The following is a 19,182-nucleotide window of genomic DNA, read 5'->3' as shown; positions in this document are numbered from 1 at the left end:
AAATAAGTGATAGAATACCAGGCACTTATGGTCTCATTTGTTGAGAGAAAAGAACTTCCCCTAATGGCAGATCATGAGCCATAGCAATATAAATCGTTAATTCTTGATTTTGACAAATGAAAAACATGTATCTAAGACAAATAGGTTGAGAGTTCAAAAACTTAAATTATTCGACCTGTGGGTGTGGAGCCAATATGTCAACTTTGCATGCCATACTTTCAACTATGGAAACACCACAAGGAAAATAATGGTATAATTCAGAAAATAAGCCAACAGTTTAGGTGATAAAATAAATGTTAGCGCACATACTATTGACTTATCTGGAAAATTATACCACTACTTACCCTGCTGCGTTTCGCGTTTCCAACCCAGGCTCATATGTGATTTATGGACAGCTCTTGTGTACAGAATGCTTTCAACTACATCTTGAGATGTGAGGGAGTCAAGGCCTTGCGATGCCTTTGCTTTGCTCCTATAAGAAGAATGCTGTCCTATGATATGCAAGAATACTAAAACGGGTTTCTATAACTGTTCAACTATATCTGTCTGCTAAGAATATCTAATGCTCTATTAAAATGATATGTTGTGGTTAATGTATTATTTTTTATTATTTTTTACTGCAAGTATATTGCTGCCAAAATTAAGCTGGGACTTTTTTTTTTTTTTTTTAATATTGTGATATGTCATCTATAGTCCCCGTTTTTCATCCAAACTGTGCATCACAAATGCCAGGGTCCCTCAAGGCTCTATCATCGCACCCATGATTTTCAACATCTACATGAAGTCATTACCGACAATGATCAATGAATTTCAGCCCACATGCCATAACTATGCTGATGACGCAAAAACTCCTTAAACAGGAAAGTCCCAGTGACATTGGAAAGTAAAAAAAATCTTCAGTTGCCTCAGAGTCACTGATCACTGGATGACATGGAGCCATCTCAAATTGAATGCTTCCAAAACTGAAATACTAACATGTTGCAATTGGACAAATTATGACCCACTTTGCTTCTGGCCTGATTATGTGGGACAACCTCCTAAAAGATCTAAGGAACTAAGAAGCCTTGAAATTAACAGACTCCAAGCTACCAAGGTATGCCCAAGTGGACAAATCAGCAAGATCAAGCTTCATTACTATGAAAACTGCAACGCATCTTCCCCCACCTGGGATTTCCACACAAGGTCCAGGCTACTATCTATCTTGTACTGTCTAAACTTGATTACCTCTACCACTGATCATCTTTATCAACTATGAAAAGACAACCGATTCAGAATTCTGCTGCCAGACTAATCCTACACGTATAGCAACAAGCCCACATATCTATCAACTGCCTTGAGGGCCCTACAATGGTTACCAATTGTCAAAAGATCCACCTTCAAGATGCTCTGTATCACCTGCAAAGCAATACATGGAACAGGACAGCTTTTCATCAGGAATAAAAATCACCAAATACATTCAACAAAGTAACCTCCACTCCAGATTGGCACCTACCTCAACATCCCCAACATACAAGAAAACAAAACATAGGTGGCACATCCTTCTCCGTCCAAGCAGCCAAACTATATAACTCATTACCCCAAAACATAAGATCCACGGATAATCATCTTTTCTTCAGCAGACTACTAAAGAGTTGGCTCTTTCCTACATAGCCACCATACTCAAAACAATGTATAGCATATCTCTGTGTATATCAACATTTATAATTCGATTATATGTATCTAAATATGTGTATTCCTTTGTCCAAATATGTATAAAGCCTATGTATTTTGAAATGTACATATACTGTTTAAGACTGTAAGAAATGTATATATTACTTACAGTTAAATACATATGTATGCTTAACATGTATACAGGTCACTGCATAGATTTCATACAAGTTATTAAATAAATGCTTATGGGTCTCAAATAGTATCAACTTTTTTCTACAAGTGATTCACTATTTAAATATTGAGAAAATTATAAATGTAAAAAGTATATATTAGCTATTAAAAAAAAAAAAACGCACAAATAAATTAGCTTTAAGTACAGCAACACCTGAAAGTGATCTAATAAAATACTTCTTTAAATTTCAATATATTATCTTCATTATACATGTATAACCTCTCTATGTAGTTACTCCTACTGTAGAGTAAAAAAAAAAAACTATCCAATGCACTACACTGTCTCACGCTATACCCCTCTCAATATATCCTTTCCTCTTCTCTCTAACACATCCCAACCCTCACTCTAATAGGATGTCCAAAAAAAACCTCTGTAAACAATTCTCACATTAGATCACCCCTAACCTCATTTTACTACTCTGATCCCCCAAACAACCCTTTCTAAATTCTTCCCTCAGGTATCCCTCCCTTTGACTCATCCCAACCCTAATTTTACTAGTATGATTTGCCCAATTCATTTCCAGAGACACTCCCTTCCCCCATCTCTCCTTTTACTCAACCCAAACCTCATCTTACTACTATCCCCCCCCCACGAAAACAACTTTCTAGACTCTCCCCTCTTCTATCCCTCCATTATTCAATTGAATCCATCTAACTGACACTGCGCAAGTTATCTCATATGTCCCAATACTAATCCACCACTAATCTTTTGGGGGTTTCGGAGTAGCATGCTACTCACCGAAAAGAGATCTGGCACCTCACCAAGGGTAGTAAGTGCTATATAAATACAGTTAAGATATATGCTTGCAGTAATAAGTTTAAAATGTAATTATCGTGGCAACCTGAAAAAGCCGAACCTATTGTCTTTCTCAAATCATGTTTAATAATAACATATCCGTGGGTAATGCAGAGGAAAACAAACTGTAGATCTTTACCTTGCACAAATAGTGTACTTAATTATTCAAGTCACTGGTGGACCTGTAATTGAGCGCTACTGCCTCTACACCTCGGTAAACTCTTCTAATGCCTCGCTATAGTATAGCAGCAAAGTTGTAGGAATCTGAAATAGGAGACGTAGGTTTAAACTCCAACTGCCCCAATTTAAAAAAAACTGGGTGATCAAGGTCCAAATGCTCAGTTCACTTGTCTGTTAAAATGCTTGTAGTTCAATGTTAGCACTCTTTACAGTACGCACTACAAGCATAGCAAATATCCTGATTCTCACGAAAAAACACAAGGTGCGCCACAAGGATATTTGTAACACCGCAGACGAAGGGGATATTAATTTTGCCTCGTGTCAAACAAGCGCTTTATCTTTCACTTTTTCAATGTATTAAAAAATGAAATACAGGTTTGCGAAAAATAAAAACAATCATGATGCATACAGCAAACACACAAAGCACCCATACAGCTGATATGGTACTATCGTTATCGAACTCTCCTGCAGCCCCGATACTTACAATCATGCAGCTCTCTCAAGTCTCCCAGGTCAGTGCGTTACTAGTTCATTCCATCCAGATTTCTCCTTTGTACGCCTACATTTAAAAAGCCACAAGCAGGACTAACATAGCACATGTTAAAACACAGACTGCGCACGGGCCTGGAAAATATAAGACACATCAATATGTTGATTCTCCCCGCACAGAAACTTTAACTGGGTTGCCTGGCGATGTGCGAATGAGTGGGGAGTACCGGCATGGTAGAGGAAGCTTGTTCTGATGGAATAGGGTGGCTTGGGGGTTTAAGGGAGCAGTGAACGTTTACTACATAAAGGGTTTTTCGTTTGTTGCGGGCAGTGGAGACTGGGGGAAGCGCTGTGTTGATACTTCTGGGTAGTGGGCTGTGCCAGAGAGACTGGAGGTTGTGGCAAACAAGTCTGTGCCATTAGTAAAAAAAAAAAAAAAAAAAAAAAAAACAAGTTACATCGGTATGACAGTCCGTTTTTTAGTGGGGTGCGCCTGTATTCAAGATTGGACTGTGCCAGCAAAGATCCTAGATTGTTGTTATTCGGGCTTCAGCTTGGTCACTACGTGAACTCCAAGCACCTGCAGTTCCAGGGTAGTTACGCCGGGGAAAATCGTCACAACCCTCGATATGCCTGGAGAATAGAACTCAGGTCGTATTATTGACACCTGTGCCCCACCGTTCCCACCCGCTCACCTGCAGCGCCTAGGAGGGCCGCTCTCCCGGGCAGGGCCTCTCCGGTGTTGATCGCTGGCGCCGGAAGTTCGTTACAGGAAGTGTTCACAGTTCAAAGAAAAAACAGACGACAAGGCGTTGCCCGGAATGGGAGCCGACACCGGCGTAGTCACCTTCCGACCGGGGAGCGGCTAACGCCAGGCCGCGTGGAATTATGGGTGTGATAGTGTCCCTGTTCAGGCAAGGTGCCCCAGGCCGGAACCCGCGAAGAAAAGCAAAACTACGTCTCCCAGAGATATTAACAACAGTGCATCACAGGGTCAAAAGGCGGGCCTAATGCCAGGTGGTAACCAATCAGAACCCTCCGTCTGACACCATGATTAGAGCGAGGGGCTGGAAGTGATGAACATAGAAAGCAGATCTTCAAGAAGTCTTCCTGGATTGGCACGTGGTAGCCATCTTGCTGTGGGGTTTAAATCCAGTGCTTATCTTGATATGTGTCATTAGATCTAGTAGGCGTATCGATGGTTCTTGAAGTCTGACAGGAAACTCAGTATGCCGTGTTTGCAAATAAACAATGCATGTCCCGATATTTTGATATTTTCAAATTCCCCCTATATATCAATATCCTGTTTATTCCAGTATAAAACCATGACCACACTTCCAAGAATGGAAAGTAAAGACAATGAATGGATGAACTAATCATAGATGGGCCTCAAACCCGAGAGCGCTATAGCCAGGTAGTAACAGAATTATTAGTTCAGTTTAATTCACTTGAAAAGCAAGTGGGTCGGTGGGCTATGGGTAGCCAGGAGTCATGTCTCAGTGGACTAATGCCCTCCCTACAGGGATCCGTGTTTTACCTCAAGGATACAGTTCGAATCTGGAAAGATCCAATCAGCCTTTAATCTTACTTAGGTCAATATATTGTGCACCATTAAGATGGTTAACAAAAAGACATCTGTTTCCATTGCCAATATACACCACAGAATGATTGTGATGTTTACAAATGTAAGTGCCATGATCAGGTATGAGCCAGATTTCATAATTGTGATCTGACCTCAACTGCGCTCTCTTATCCTTCATTCATGGATCCTCACTACCTCTGTGTAATATGTTATGTATTTCTCTTTATATTTTAAACGCTTATTATGTTTGATGTTCTTCGCATTCACCGTTCTTCCTCACGCGCAAGGTCTCACGCGCAATGTTTCCTTTTGATTTTGTGTTCTTTTCCAGGCAGCTCTGCTTGACAATCCATGTTCGAGGTTCCGAGCCTGACAGTTGGCGTCGGACCCTCGGATCGGATGGTCGTGCCTCTGCTGTCGTGGGTCCTACTTCTCTGAGAATAAACTTGTTTCCTTAAAAGAACATTTCCTGATTTACTGGCGTCTTCTTCACACCCTTACACTCTGTCAGCTGGAGATTAGCAGGTGCTACAGTTAAAAATGTTTATGACATCATTTCAGTCCCTCCTTCAGCAAAAGACTTTCTTTTTGGCCTTGTGACTCATCTTATCATCCTCTTTTGCACAGCTCTTCTTTTTTTCTCCTTCTGCCCCAGCTGAGTAGCCAACACACTCTCCTCTCTTCACCGAAGGTGCCTTCTTTCTTTTCAGCTCTTTCCTTCCTTTTCTATCATCTTCCTTCTCCGTCCTTTATCCCAGCTCCTCTCTCTTTCACTCAGACGTCCCTCTCTTTATCAACCGCTTCTTTCCATCTTTTGAGCACAGCTTGCCCTCCTTCGCCTCAACTCCCTTATAGTTGGGGTAGCTTTTCTGCCTCATATTCAACATTTGTTTTTCCCCAAGTTTGCCTCCTTTACATCAGCTCTTCTTCCTTCAAAATCGTTCCAAATGTGACCACTTTCTTCTCTTTGTCATCTACTTCCTCCCTACTTCAGCCAAGCTCTTATTTCCCTCCTCAGCCACGGCTGTCCAATCCTTCCCATAGTTCCAATCTCATCTTTGCAGCTACTCTTAACTAAACATCCCCATCTTCGCAGCCCAGCTCACCGTTTTTCAGCAACCTGAAGAGTCAGTGTTTGAAGGACTCTTGAGACTGAATGGTGAAGTGACGGGACTGCCACACCAGCTTGATTAATTAAGGTAATCCACATGGGTTTATTGCCTCAAACAAGTACGTCTCCTTCCTTCTTGCCAGTCACATACAACTGCCCCCAACCGAACCGCCGCTTTCGCTCCCACATTCCATTCCAAACCCCCACGGCACCATGACAACATAACACATCATAACACATCTCCCTCCTTTCTGAAAATCTAACAAAACTAAAACAAATATGCTAGTATAAAACATATACTCTGTAAAGTGTACATAACAAAAACATGACGAATATAACATTACGTTCATTTGAGTTGAACATAGTCTTCCAAGTAACAAGGTGGTTTCCGAGACCTTTGACTTCGATAGTTCCCATTTAAACCTGGAGTGCAATCTCCGGGATTAACATCACATCTTTGAGAAAGATTGCTTCCAGAATGGTCTTCGGGAACTCTACTCTTGGACGTACAGCCCAATTCCTCATCACTCATCATCATAAAATTGTTGCCACTCGACACGTCACGCATCAGTCTCACATCTCTATCACTCCCTTTTTGATATAATGCTACTCTCCGTCTATTCCATTTGTTACCATTCTCTACCACCACATACTCTTTACACGCTTGCCTGACTTTGAATGGGCCCATAAATTTTGAAAGACCACCAGATAACCTTCCTCGTTTGATCTTCACCCAATCCCCTTCGACTACATCACTTTTTTTTTCCATTTCGTTTTTAACATCAACAGTCTTGGGGTAACCATACAACATCCAAGCAGGGGTTAATTTCGAACCAGGTTTCCTGCCTCTCATCATTTCAAACGGAGAACAACCTGTTGCTTTGTTAATTGTGGTGCGATGAGCCCAAACCATATCCTCCACCATTTTCGTCACATCTTTCTCACTTTGAATGGCCATAAGAATGGTACCTTTCACCAAACGATTCATTCTTTCCACCATTCCATTAGCCCGAGGATTGTATAAAGCAGTACGATGATGAATAATCCCCTGACTGTCAAGAAAGTCCCTCATCTCCCTTGATGTAAGTTGAGTCCCATTGTCAGTTATCAGAATACGTGGAATACTCTCTTCAAGAAAAACTCTGTTTAAAGTGTCAATGGTACTTCTCGTCGTGATGTCCCGCAGGAATTTGACTATGATCCATCTTGAATGAACATCAACCATGACTAAAGCATTTTGAAAATTATTCCTTATGCCATGAATAGGACCAATAAAATCTAAGCAAACAGTACTCCAAGAAGAACCTGGGTCTTCTATGTGCCCACACACACTCGTGGCTCCAGTTTTTAATCTTTTTTCACTTTCCTTGCAAACCACACAATCTTCCACCCATTGAGAAATCGAATCGTCCATACCAGGCCACCAAAAATTCTCTCTAACTCTTTTTTTTGTCAAAGTCTGCCCCAGATGACCCTCATGAGCCAATACAAAAATCTTCCTTCTGATACTCTCCGGAGGTACAAATTTGTCATTCCTCATTAATAGCTTCCCATTAATTAATGTCAATTCATCAACTAATTTTACATAAGGTCGCACTGCTATACTGACTGCACTCTCTCTCCTTTTTCCCCTTAAAACCATTTGTACCACTTCACTCAATATAGTATCCTTCTCCATACACCGCTCCCAATCTTCAGCCCCAAATGTGCCAGCCCTACAGTCTACCACATCAGACAGCCAAGCTACCGCACCTTCCTCATCTCCACAAACCACTTGTTTGTCATTGACATCTTCACACCCCAACGGCAACCTAGATAAACAGTCCGCTTGAGAATTTCTCCAACCAGGAATGTGTTCAATCACAAATTTATACTCCTGCAACTTGGAGGCTAGTCTAGCTAATCTGGCAGAGCCCTTACCAGCCCCACCTGGACTTAAGATTTTTAGTAGGGGTTTGTGATCAGATTGCAACGTAAACTGTATGCCCCATTGAAAGGTTCTAAAATGCTCCACAGACCAAGTAGCAGCTAACGCCTCACGCTCAATCACGGAAGAGTAACTTTCACTCTCCGTTAGGGAGCGTGAAGCAAAAGCTACTGTTACTTCTCTCTTGCCAACCACTTGCGACAACACTGCTCCTACGCCACACGCACTAGCATCCACAGTTAAAATCGTCTTGCGAAGAGTGTGAAAAGGTGGTAATATCCCTGCATTACAAATCTCTTGTTTCACCGTGTCAAACGCATGCTGTTGATCAGGCTCCCAATTAAAACTATTAACTTTACGTAACCGTTTCCGTAGGCACTCTGTTTTCATCGTAAAGTTTTCTACAAATTTGCTGTAATATTCAATGAGTCCCATAAAAGAACGCAGTTGTTCTTTGTCACATGGAACAGGTACAGACTTAATAGCCTTTAACAAGTCTTCCTTCGGTTTAACCCCACCGCCAGAAATTGTGTGGCCCAAGTATTCTATTTCCTCAACCAAAAATTTACATTTGTCTTTCCTCAATGTTAACCCTGCTTCTCTGAGTATGCGCAACACATCTCTGAGAACTAAATTGTGCTCACTTTCTGTCTGACCAAAAATCAGGATGTCATCCTGAAAAAATATTATGTTTTGTACCCCTCTAAAGACATGTGACATTGCTCGTTGGAAAACACTGGCGGCTGAAGACAGTCCAAAAGGCATCCTGGTGAATTGTAAAGTGCCTTCCATAGTTATAAATGCTGTAAACTGCCTGGAATCCTCATGCAACCTAATCTGATGGTATGCACTCTTGAGATCTAACTTAGAAAATAATTTTCCTCCCTTAAGCAATAACAAGAGTTCATTTATATTAGGTAGGGGAAACACATCAGTCACCACAAATTGGTTCACACTTCTCAAATCCACACAGAAACGAAGTTTTCCATCACATTTCTTGGTTATAACAACTGGAGAAATCCAGGAAGACGCCTCTACAGGTTCGATGATACCCTCTTTCATCATGTCATCTAGCATTTTCTTCACTTCACTCCTAACTACTATGGGTACCCTCCTAACCCTGTGTTTCACAGGCACAGCTCCTTTTTGTAAAATTATTTTGTGTACATACCCTTTCAACTCGCCCAACCTTTCTCCAAAAACATCTTTCGCATCACTTAAGATTTCATCTAAACCAGCATCACCCACCATCAACACCTTCTCCACAGAATGAGGATCAATAACAATATGTAAGTCATATTGATGAGTCCAACCTAATATGGGAGGACCACTATCAGCTACATATACTTTCCCTTCAATGCTCCTTGACTTAAATAGAATGGGTGAAACAAAATATCCTAATACGTTGATCTTTGATCCCTGATACCCTCTAGGGTTGAAATCCTTGGGTAACAACGGCACCTCAGACCAATTCTCAGACCACATTGACCTTGGTACAATGGTATATAATGAGCCCGAGTCTACCATCAACTCTACGCTTCTGCCCAAAATAGAAAAAATACCCCTTGGTCTCACTTCTCGCTGTACATCAGTTTCATTTGAGCACACCATGAGTACACGATCCTCCAATCCATTCTCCTCTGCAAAAGATTCAGTCGTAGCCACATGCATTCTATACATATCCTTGCACATTCGCGCAAAATGCCCTTTGCGACCACACTTTCTACACTCCTTGTTTAGTGCATAACACCACTTGGCATCATTGTTGTGAGCAGAACTCCCACACCTGGAGCATCCTTTTGGTTTGGCTGGTTTACCCTCATATACAGGTTGTTTACCAACTACGCTGCTAATCTTAGAAGCCGAATTATTCTTTGAAACAAGTGCTACCTCCCCCTCTTCCGAGATGATGTCCTTTTTACTAATTTCCTTCATGCATTGTTCCGATTCTTCAACAATTTTGGCTATGCCAATTGCATCCTTAAGAGACGGGTTTTTCGCCGCCCATAAGCGCTCCTGAGTTTTTTTGCTCCGACAATGTACTATAAGATGGTCTCGAATCAGTTCATCCGTCATAGCACCAAACTTGCACTTCACTGAAAGTTCTCGTAAGCTTGAAATAAAATCATCTAGTGACTCTCCTTCTCTCTGTGGTCTGGTGTAGAATTTATATCGTGACATGACGATGTTCTCTTCTTTAGAAAATCTCTTCTCCAAGCGTAATTTTGCTTCATCAAAAACATTCTGCAAAGGTTGACCATCATCATCGCAAATTTCAGGTAAATACTTAAATATGTGATGAGCTTCCTTACCAATAGTACTTAATAATAAAGCTTTTTTTCTCAAAGGTGAAAAGTTTTGTCCATCCAAAGCTAATAGATAATTGTCAAATAAATCTATCCACTCCTCCCACTGAATGGCTAGTTGTCCATGCAGATCTAACAAGGTAGGAGGTAAATTGATAGAGGAAGCCATAGACATATTACAATGTGTTATATAGTCCACCTTCAGTTTCTACACTTACACAGAAGTATAGCTGCTGAAGTACTTTCCTCTACCAAGAGGTTCTTATGGCAGAAAAAGAAAAACCCAATGCAGCCGAGTTTCGTCGCTAGGTGACAGCCGTCGGAAATAAAAAAAAAATATATATATATACTGACTGCGCATGCGCGCTCTCAATGCGAGCCGCTCCGTCCAAAAATACCAACACACGGACCTCATCCGAATCGTATACACCGAAGTATCCCCTCACAAGTTCAAAAGTGGCACCGGTCACCGGCCTCCACCACTGCAACTCCAACCAAGTTCTCTCCTCACATTCGCCGCTCGTCAAACTCCGGTTCCTTCCATCAGCTGACCGCGACTCGAAGCACGTCTTGTTCGAGTGTCAGCGCGTCACGGATGTGACTGGATCACAATCCCACGCTCGTCGCCAAAATGAAGTGACGGGACTGCCACACCTGCTTGATTAATTAAGGTAATCCACATGGGTTTATTGCCTCGAACAAGTACGTCTCCTTCCTTCTTGCCAGTCACATCCAACTGCCCCCAACCGAACCGCCGCTCTCGCTCCTACATTCCATTCCAAACCCCCACGGCACCATGACAACATAACACATCATAACAAATGGCTTCCTAATCAAAGGACAGTGAAGGTGAAAGGATATGTTTGCAGGTTAGTTGGGGTCCACTTCCAAATGCATATGACACATGTAATTTGTTGGTGAGATGAAAGCTGTGCATCCTCTTTTTAATTATATTCACCCTCTTAAAAAATAGCATGCCTTTGTGGACCTTTATTAGGTCACCCTCTTTGCAGAACTACATCAACCTCCAAAATGATTTTCTCTATTCACCTTAATGGGCTCACCCTCATTTGAGAGCCAACTCTTTAGGTGATCCTGTCATTGCACTTCTTCACACATAGGTGGCCACAGTTAGTTGTCTTGGGGAATGTAACATTTCCTAAATATTGAAATGGAAAATTGTAATCTTTTACCAACACAGAGGTGAGGATTATGCATCATCTTACTTCACTTTATTTCTCAACCGCTGTTGCCAAGTTCATTTTTCTAACAACAAACCTATTTTCCAAAACCATAGAGAAAAGTATGATAACAAAATGACAACACAGTCCACAATCAATGGTGTTTAGCCAATACAACCCAATGTGTTGTCGGCTCCTCCACTTCTCTCTTTGCCTAAGGTTTTGATAACCAGCTGACATATTATTGCTCATTGTTAAGATCTGCACCTATGAGAATGCAGCACATTCACTGTTATCACATTCGTACAAATATGTCAAATATACACCAGCACTGAATACCAATACAGTTTTCACTTCATTTCTCCATTAGTAGCCACATTTCCCATGATCATCAAGGAATAAAACACTTAATAAAACTCTAAAAGTAAAAGAGTCTGGGAGGGTCTGATCTTTCCAAATGATCACCGGGTGGGATAATCCTCATGTCTCTGTTCCTAATAAAATCAAAACTTTCTTTCTCAATAGGTAGGAAATTGTACATTCTATGTCAGGACCAGAGGTGAGGATTGTGAATATTTAAGGCCTATTTCCCAACAGCAATGGCACCCCCTGATTAGTATGAAATAAAGCTTTGTGAAGGTCGATTCTGATGACCGATCTGTCTCATTCCTAGTATATTCCAAACATCCTTCTAAATAAAATGCATTGGAAGCCATAGCCCTTCTAGCTGAATGGGTACCAAACCTACCACATCAATGCTTTACTCCTGCATAATCCATGTACCCACCTGGCAATGAATAGAGCAGATACCACCTTGTATGATTTCTTTAGTGCATTCAGCATTGGCCTTCTCCTGCCTGTCTCATCTCCATGGTCATATCTACATAGGCCCTGATACACCTGAGCATATATAAGTTTGGTTTCTCCTCAAAAGTTGGGTACATAATTGGCTTACTATTTGATTTTGTTCTCCTGAAAAAAGTAAATATCTCCCCATAAGACTCTAAAGACTCTAGTGGGAAACCAAACACAACAGTATTGCTAGTTTAGTAGATACTTTCTTCATGGGTAATAACTCATTATCTTGCCAATAAATGAACAGATTCAGAACCTTATTAACATCCCAGAGATTAGAACACTTAGACTCCGGGGTTTAGAAAGACTAATCCCTCTCCTCAATGTACATACCCACTGGTATCTTATTCACTGAGAAATGACTACCTGAGTCTTATATGTTATTTCAGCTTCTAACTAGTTCTGACTCGGTCTCCACTGCATCCAGATTTCACTCGAAACATAGACACATGTAACCATTTCTTCCAAGCAGACAAGTATTTCCTAGTAGTACCTTCTGCACATGCCTGCTGGATGAAACATGCAGCATTGTCAGAAAGACCTTCGATCGGCAAGCATTTAATCTAATACTCCATGCCATTAGCTTTAAGAATCTTTCCAGGACCAATAGGTGTGAGTCCCTGTGGTATGGGGCGCTGTGCTCGACGCGATGAAAATGGAGAAAACTGGTTGTTGCGTAGAAAAGATTTATTTGACAGTGCAGAGGAAACCCACGACCAAGTTGCAGCGTCAGGCTCCAGGAACAACAGCTCTCTCAAACATCCCCCAGAGTTTCAGAATCAGATCACCACAAACAATGGACGTGGAATACATACATGGGTTCCATACAGAAACATAAAGGTAAGACTTCCATGACATACTACAGTCCCCTTGGCATCTGTTAGGCAATAATGAAACAGAGTTAGAATTACCGGAAAATTCCATGAACCATGCCAGGAACCATGCCTGTGATCTCCAGATTGGAGACACCAGAATCAGATCCACCAACTGCCTTCTCATCTGCACAAAGACTCTAGCAATCATGGCAAAAATCAGGAAGGTGCATCTTTGATTCCCCAACCAGTCCCGCAATCGCCCATCCACTCCTTTAACCTCCTGGTTATGGTATCCAGCTGAAATTTTTCAGCAACTGGTAGTTCTACCTGGATGCTGAAAGGCCTGTTTCACAAGGCCCCCATCAGTGCATCAGAGCCTCAAAGATCATGTGATCCAGAGGTGTGTTTAATTCCTATTGCCCTATGCTCATGACATATTGTTTCAGTCTAGAGCAACACATTTTCATGTTTACTTTGTCTAGTGGACAAGTAGGCCCACCTCCTGAAGCACAATCATTTGGCTGCTGCTTTAAGGAACCTATCTGGGAAAGGATTGTCTGCCTCTTTAGCAGGATCTCTATACATGTAAATGGTTAAACTTGCATACATAATTCATTAATGCAAAGCCTTTACAATAAGGGAATGCAGTGAGCTGTGTGCTCAAGATACATTACTGCAAGGATTCCAGTACAAAAATTTAATTTGTTTGAAAAACATTTGCGAAATCCTGAAAGTCATGAATCGGCACCAATGCAGGGACAGATATCTGCAGGTACAAGTTTGTGTCTTTCTTTGTGAAAAGGGACCCTAACTTATTTTTGTGATGCCCATTATGGCTTAACGTTGTTTCTGCCTTATGTTTTACATTTGAGGCTACTTCTAATGCTCACAGAATTATCCCTTATTACATGCAAAAGCCTGAACGCATGATTGGTGATTTTTTGCTTTCAAAATAGAATGTACATGTTACCATTTCTTTGTGACATTTGATGTATTGCTAAATGGGAAATGCCTCTTTTTTGCTCCATGCATGTCACCTACTTGTCTATGAGAGATAACTCTTGCTCTGAGATACTCAGTGGTTTGGGTTTTATTGATTGCACCAACAAACCAGAAAACTCTATGAGAAACCGCTGGAGTGTCTCATACACACAAGGATCCCTAGTGGTTTCCATCCATGTTCCCAGAACAACTTCAACTTTTCGCCTTAACTTAGAAGCGAAAAAAATGGATAATCCTGACCGGAGTAAGCCTCCTGTGGCGTGGCTCCACTTCTGAAACCACCACTGCCTCAGGTATAACCTCTTGAAAGAACAAAACTTCCCAACTGTGTTCCATCCTGCCAACTGTTGTTCCTCCTATTTTGCCTTCTCTGGTAACCTTGTTTGATACAGCAGCCAGAAGAGTGTTATTACCTGTTTTTTCTGACTCCAGTGAAGACCTTAGCTCCGAAGATCTTTTGTGCTGAGGTTTGGGCCTTGTTCAGTGCTGTATAAGTCGCTACAAATGTACTCAGCTTTTTCAGAAAAGGATTTTCAAATAGGGTTGCTTGTCAGACCTACCCGGCTTCCGAAGTAGCCAAATGTCCCAACTTGAATTCCACCTTAATCAATATAGATCTGGAGAATTGTGCTCTATCGACGCTGGGTCGATAGAGCACAATTCAAACTGCCTAGTATGCTGTTAGTCTGTTGTACCCAGCTAGAGACTATTTCGTGTAATATAGAGATGCCTGAGCCTTGGCCTCCTCTGCCAAATCCAGGACTAAGGGCCTGATTTAGATCTCAGTTGTGTTACAGCCAAACTGCTGCAGCGGCAGTCCAGAGAAGACCATCAAGTTGACAGTGTTCCGCCCTTTGTATTTAGATATTATAGTCCTGCAGGTGGTGTACTGGCGGTGGTTTGATGACGGAGGGAAGACATCGCAGGACCCAATGGACAGCGAACAATGGCATTGGCTATGGAATAGAAGTAAGTCTCAAACACACACACACTGTACCCTTGCCATATGTGTCCTCTGCTTTGCACATGACACAATACACCACATATACACCATTATCCATTGCCATCCCCCCACAACACATACATGCCGAAAACACACATTGACGTACATCCATGACAGGACATACACACAATATTGATGCTGCACCCACACATGACACAACCACAACAACCAACACAACTACACACTTGTCACACACACACACACACAAGCACAAGTACACACATCATAACAACGACCGCCACCCAACAACACTCACCTGAATGTTGCACACAGCAACACAACACAGCATAGACAATAATATCCACGCTATATGGAAGTGGCACACATTCTGACACAACCACATCACCCACTACACCTCCCGCTACCTCCAGCCAATCACATCACACACACACATACACATACTGAGTCACACACATAACTCGATGCACAACATGGCAGGTACAGGTTCCCATGCAATGTGCACAAATGAACACAGATGACAAGTGTGATTGTACTGTTATTGTGGTGCCAACATTGATTTGACAATGAATACTGACGCCATAATGACATTTGTGTATGTGTGCGATATGTGTTGTCTACCAGGATGTCCCCATCCGTGTCTGACCCCATCCGTGTCTGACCCGCTTGTGTCCCTGACATATGCATGTCACAGTGATTTAAACAAAATAGTGTGACATGTGTATGTCTGCAGTGGTTCCGAGCTCATATACAATGACCCCTCCACCCCCCCACCCAACATGCACAGCCAATGCAGGTTGCCTCCCTTCGTGTCCAGCGATGGAAGGGTCGTGTTTTTTCTGTGGTTCCATGGCAACAGCGATGGAGGGTCCTGTCCAGTCGTGTCCAGCCTGAAACCGAAGTGGAATCAGGAGAAAAGGTGAGTTTTCACCCCTTTCCTCCCCCCAGTCCGCCACGTCCGAAGTGGAAGCCACTATTTGCTTTGTGGTAAGACACATCCAAATCTTCACGGCAGTAAGTGTGGCTGGGGTCCCGCCACCAGCCACTCTTTCCTATGATGCTGTCACAGAGGATGGGAATCCTTGGTGAAGTCGGCAGGACTCGGGCGGGCTTTTGCCTATAGGACTGTCAACATCTAAATCTGGCAGGCGGACCGCCAAGGCAGTGCACAGGTTTTCAGTCTGAAAACCGACAGCTGGTCCATTACTACCAGCATCTAAATACGGCCCTATGATTTTGTTAGGGGACCAACACATCTGGAGCTTACCCTGGCAGGCCGTCCATGAGCAGTCTTTCTCTGTTTTAGGATCCTTCATACAATTTGCTGAGAAAGTACACACTTATGTATCAATGCAGAGTCTGAGTTACTTTGCCTATCAGTGACAGACAAGGGCATTCCACCTTCAGTCTTGCTCTAACTTCCTACTCCATTTTGAATGATTTTCTTTGATACATATTCTGCTATTTTAGGTACAGGAGATCATTCTGACTATCTTGGATGATACAACTGTTCGTGTTCAAACATGTCAGATTGGTTATAATCATCATCAGCCTCTCCAGCCGAGGAAGGTCCAGGTCTCCAGGGTAAGATGCATCTTGGTTTTTCATCGGACAGATTTGCTGAACCTATCCTGCCCTCCCATCCAGTGGGGTCCCCTTCACAGTGAAGATATTTGGGAAAACTGAGTTGTCATTTTCTCCTGTGGTTTTAGCCTCACGGAAGAGGGTAGTGGTTTGAGTGTGCATGCACTCTTCTGGAAGATTTCCCTCTGTTTTTTCTAACTCTTCCATGCTCCCCCCCTTTCCACTTTTTAGAGGCTTTATTATGATGTGGATGTCTCGTGGAACCTTACCTACCTGAACTTACCATTGGCTTAATCCAACATCGCTTTAATTTATGTGTTTCTAATTGGCTAGCACATTGTCTCCACATCTTCCGCTTTCACTTCTGCTCTTGCTTTGCTGTCCTTTTCCCAGCGTGGAGCTTGGGCCAAGTACAACTTCCGGGCACTGTCAGAATCTTAGGTATCCCAAGCAGAAACAGGCCATGCGGAAAGGATGCAGGGAATTCAAGAAATACAGTTAGCTCAATCAGCCTCTGTCCAACACCGCAAGTCACACAAACCTCCACACACCAGTGGTCTGAATTTTATCTGCCTGGCTAGACTTGAGGAACGAGGGGCAGGGGATGAAACAACTGGTCACTGTGGACACTCAACCAGTAAATCCCTAATTATAGAACAGAATATCCAAGTCAAAAAATCCCAGTTGGTCCTAAAGATGTCAGTGATCAAAGCTTCATATGGAGTGCGCATTTCGAATTGGGAGTGCATCCGTGGGCTTTTGCGGTCAGATTGGCTTTGTGCAATGCCGATCTGTAAAGTCACCTTGCTGCTCAGAAATTAAGATGTTTACTGTTAATATTGAGTCCTCTTCTACATTTAAAAACACATTCATCATATAACACAAAACAATATTGTCACCATCCACGAAAAAAAGTAACCACAGGTGTTAGAAATTTGGGGGTCTGATTACGAGTTTGCGGAGGGGATCACTCCATCACAAATGTGACGGATATCCTGTCTGCTGTTTTAAAAGTTCTATAGTCTATAATGGAACTTGTAATATGGCGGACGGGATATCTGTCACGTTTGGAACGGAGTAATCCCCTCTGTCAAACTTGTAATCAGGCCCTTGGTCTCTAGTTAGCAGAGGTATGCACCCTGTCCAAGTAGGGACCACAATCCTTGTCAGAGAAAGTCAGTTACACACCATAAATTAACTTTGCTCACTCTCTGGTAACTTGGTCTTTTGGAAATAAAAAAGAAATCTTAAAAGGTGGCCTATTCCTGCTGTAGGACCGCTGGTAGAACCAGAACGCTTAGGGTTTGCCGGGTCCGTGAGTGGTGTCTGGAGAGCAGGACCCAGGGGACGATTACAGCAACAGTAAAACTCAGAGCAATGCTTATGGGTGATTCTGGCATAGAAGGTCCCGTTGCACTCGCCAAACAGGTGTGATGGCCACTCTCCAAAGCCTGTTTCATGGGTGCTTGAATATTGATCTTGCCACTGCGTAGTAAAATCATAAAATAATATTAAAATAAAGCCAATTGACAAAGTCAAAGCAAATAAACTTTGCATAGTTGAAACCTTTTGGCTTTACCAATGCTTGTACGTGTACAGTGGTGGCTTTTTTTTATTAGAACTTGTTGAAAAATTACACTCTGTTACTTTGAGTGTCTAATTTACTTGTTTGTCAAATTAATCTGATATTACTAAGTGTATCCATATTTTGCGCTAACAATCAGAGTAATGCAAGTAAGGGTGAAACAGGAAGCACTATTTAACCAAGAGGCTGCTTCTAAGTGGAGTTTATGGCTTGTTTAAGAAATGTATTCTTGTAAACTAGGGCTTAGTATAGTGCACCCCATTCCACATCATTGTTCAGTCCTCTAAAATGTGTACCAAAACAGTAGATACACCAGCATTTTTAACAACGTTTAATAATGTGTGATCTTAGTTTTTCAATTCTGCATCATTTGAGCTTTTCCTGGGAGTGGCCATGTTGTGCACATTGTGTCACAAGATTAATGGATAATCTAGCAGAGCATATTTATTATTATTTCCCTTGTTGTCATTCACACTTATTGGAGACTACACAGGCATATAGTGAGGCATAGTATGTTCCCACTGTTATATATTGGGGATGTACACTTTTCATATGGGGTGATGAGACCAATGTCAGTAGTTTTACTTTAGTGTTTTTACCGACCCCGCAGGTTTTGAGAGGATGATTTTGGATAATTTATGGTTAATTTTGGAAGGTATTGTAGGCGTCTTTACTCTATAATGACCTGCGGAAATACAGACCACATGATCTGTTAAGATTTGCCCTGTTTGAATGCAAATAATGGTTTATCTAACCATGTGCCAGCTTTTTTTAGATACAGTACATACAATGTGTCTGTCACATGTCCTTAAAAACATTTGTACCCTAAGAAGTAATTTTAAATTCATTGTACTGTGATTAGTTACTCAAGAAAATTTGCACACAATGATCATGGGGATTCTGCCAGCAGGGTGAATCATATATTGT

The 19,182-nt window shown here is 41.9% G+C and overlaps 1 protein-coding gene across 1 annotated transcript in view; it reads right to left on the bottom strand.

Moving 5' to 3' along the window:
• PDCD10 (programmed cell death 10) overlaps positions 1-4,180 on the bottom strand; it is a 212,097-nt gene extending 207,917 nt beyond the window's left edge. Inside the window, exon 1 of the mRNA XM_069213217.1 lies at positions 4,042-4,180. The gene's annotated coding sequence lies outside the window, so the exon portion shown is untranslated. The remainder of the gene's footprint in view (positions 1-4,041) is intronic.
• Positions 4,181-19,182: the final 15,002 nt, after the last annotated feature.

Source organism: Pleurodeles waltl, chromosome 11, assembly GCF_031143425.1.
Source record: "Pleurodeles waltl isolate 20211129_DDA chromosome 11, aPleWal1.hap1.20221129, whole genome shotgun sequence".
NCBI classification, from domain to species: Eukaryota; Metazoa; Chordata; class Amphibia; order Caudata; family Salamandridae; genus Pleurodeles; species Pleurodeles waltl.
The sequence above is the reverse complement of the archived record's forward strand: the minus strand, read 5'-3'. Positions and strand labels throughout refer to the sequence as shown.